This window comes from Oryx dammah, unplaced genomic scaffold, assembly GCF_014754425.2.
Source record: "Oryx dammah isolate SB20612 unplaced genomic scaffold, SCBI_Odam_1.1 HiC_scaffold_28, whole genome shotgun sequence".
In the NCBI taxonomy this organism is placed as follows: Eukaryota; Metazoa; Chordata; class Mammalia; order Artiodactyla; family Bovidae; genus Oryx; species Oryx dammah.
In genome coordinates, this window is record NW_024070212.1 from 16,773,663 (window position 1) to 16,776,451 (window position 2,789).

General features: G+C 40.3%; 1 long non-coding RNA gene across 1 annotated transcript; it reads left to right on the plus strand.

The window, feature by feature from the left end:
- The first annotated feature begins 463 nt into the window (after positions 1-463).
- LOC120855823 lies at positions 464-1,927 on the plus strand. Its single transcript, XR_005719319.1, has 2 exons — positions 464-568; positions 1,283-1,927. It is a non-coding gene; the product is annotated as an uncharacterized LOC120855823 (long non-coding RNA).
- Positions 1,928-2,789: the final 862 nt, after the last annotated feature.

A 2,789-nucleotide genomic window follows, 5' to 3' on the forward strand; every position in this document is an offset into this window, starting at 1 on the left:
CCTGCCCTCAGTTTATTTTAGAAGCAAGCAGACTTTAGATTAGCAGGCCAGGGATCAAAGGGAAATGCATCATAAGAAGAGTCTGAGGTAGAGAGAAAGGTGTCCCAGGTAGCCAGGCCCTTTGCAACCGAGTATGTAGAATAGAATGGCAACAAGTTCAAGTGGACAAAACAAACAGTTTTATAATTCAAGGACGGTGAAAGAGAGAAGAGCATATCCTCTGATCAAGAAAAGGAGCCCTTGATGACAAGTTAGAGAACAACCCCCAACAACCCCTGCTAATCCTTCTGTCATAAATTCCTGAAATTAAGAGCTAAGCAGAGACTCTGTGAGTCATGAGAACATAATCCAGTGAGGAGATCCTGGAGCAGGGCATTTCCTCTTTTCAGAGTCCCTGTCAAGCCAGTTATGGATGGATTTGCATTTTGGTTGGGAAATGACTGAACCAGGCCCATTTTGGCAGCTCAACTTCCCCCTGGGTGGGGCAGCAAGCCCCAATAAAAAGGCCCTCTGCTGCATCACTGCCATCCTCCTGCTACTCAAGTCCTGATAGACTTTGGAGAAACTGGTGAGTCTGATTCTTCTGTTCTACTTTGTTCTTGGGCTTCCAAATATTGAATTTATGCTGGAGGCAGCAAATTTGGTGGGTCCAAAGTTATGATCAAGTGTTTAATGCTCCTTAGTGGATGGGAACTTAGAATTTGTATGCTATATTTATTAGGTTTCTGGTAGAGAGTTTGAATTTCCCTATTGAAAAAGAAGTTAATAGGAAATCTTTGACATTGAGATAAAGAAGAAAGTATTTTTCCTTTTTTGATACCATTTTGGTGTCCCTCTGTTCTGATTTCAGAGGCATTTATTATCCTAGAAACTATGAGGCCCTTGTATCCTTCCTGGTGGCCCTTTGCTCTGTACACAAGTCATACTGCTGGGACCTCATGAGAGATAATGAAGATAGGAATTGCTTGTGAGCTTGCCCAGGATTTTAGAACTTGTGATGAACTTTTTTTGAAGATGTTGTTTTAATTTAAAAAAAGCTACTGCTTTGTTCTTTCAAACAAAAATATTTTCTTTAGAAAATTTGTATGAACAAAGAGGTTTTCTCTGGGCTGATGAAACAATTTCCTAAGAGAGCACGAGAAGCCAGAAATTCATTAAAAGGGATTAAAGAAATTAAAGCACATTCTTAGAGATTGGCTCCTAGCTGATGGTATTACATAATTTTTCCATGTCCTCCTTTAGGAATTCCTTCTTGTGAACACTATCATGTAATTTCTTTCAGATTCTAAGATTCCAGAAAGATGTCTCAGCAGCAGCAGCAGTGCAAGCAGCCCTGCCAGCCACCTCCAGTAGTGTGCCCCCCCAAGTGCCCTGAGCCCTGCCCACCCAAGTGCCCGGAGCCCTGCCCACCTCCCAAGTGCGTGGAGCCCTGCCCACCTCCAAAGTGCCCTGAGCCCTGCCCACCTCCTCAGTGCCAGCAGAAATGCCCTCCTGTGCCACCTCCCCAACAATGCCAAGAGAAGTGCCCACCCAAGTGCAAGTAACAGCATCAGCTTTTATCTGGATCAGGAAAGGATAAGGACAGTTGACTCACCTAGCTCCACAGCTCTACCTTTGCCTTCTCTTCAAATCCCATCATGGATACCGAAGGAACTTCTCCACCCTTCAGCCAGCAATATGCCTGTGGCGATTTCAGACAGCTAGAGGTTTCCTTTCTGATGTTGCTATACTGCTTTGCTCTTGGATGTGCCCAAGAAAGCATCACAAAGCTTCAGAAGGAAGAACAGCAGCTCTTCTCCTTGGTCCCATCAGAGGATTCTCTCACTGTCTTCTGTGTCTGTCACCTGGGCTGGGGTTTCTACAGGCTGGGAAATTGTTACTTATCCTCTACATCCTGAATAAAGTAGAATTCCTTTGATGTTAAAAATGCTTTCTTTGTTTTAAAAGTTGTGTTTAACAATACTATATAATTGTTATGGTTTATTTGTATTCTTCTTTGATATCAAGGTTCACGATCTCACAATCATTGTTGCCTGAATTTTGAGTGACATAACAGGTTATTTTTATATAATTTCTAATCCATATTATTTATTTAATTGAAGATTGACTGATCTGAGAAATTTTAAACTCTTCAGGATTTTTGCTTCTTTACTAAAAAGTAGGGAAAATCTTAGATATATTGCCCACTCGTTTGGGACATACAAATTAAATGAATGTGTTTAGTTTAGTTGGCACATTGCTAGATGCAGAGTTAGCACTTAGCGAGGCAGCAAATCATCATTGTCTTAGTCATTACCAGCATCACTACTGTCATCAGCATCACCACCTTACTTGTTCCAGCAGGAAAGTGGCTCAAACATAACTAGTATAGCAAACAGAAAGATTCTTAAACTTTGTTACTCTTTCCTAATTTGTTGTTCTTTTTCTTCTTCATTAACTTTATTTTTAATGTGATATTGCAAATATAGAATTTGGGGTAATTACTGGAATATTTTTGCATAAGATTATAGTGGTTTCTAAAACATAGATAGTAGAGAAGAAAGAGAAATTAAAAAAAAAAAAAGATCCTTACCAGGCAAAGTGCTGTCTCCTCTCCATGTGTACCACCTGCTCTTCTTTCTCCAACAACTAATCCATGGTCAGTCTATATTTTTTCACCTCTGAGATTACTTTTTTATTGAAGAACACATTGGTTTTGCAATGCTTAGATTGGTAAAATTACTGTTGCTATGTACCTTTCTTTTCTAAGTGCTTAGCCTACTATCAAGTAAGCTGGGAAATGAGGGATA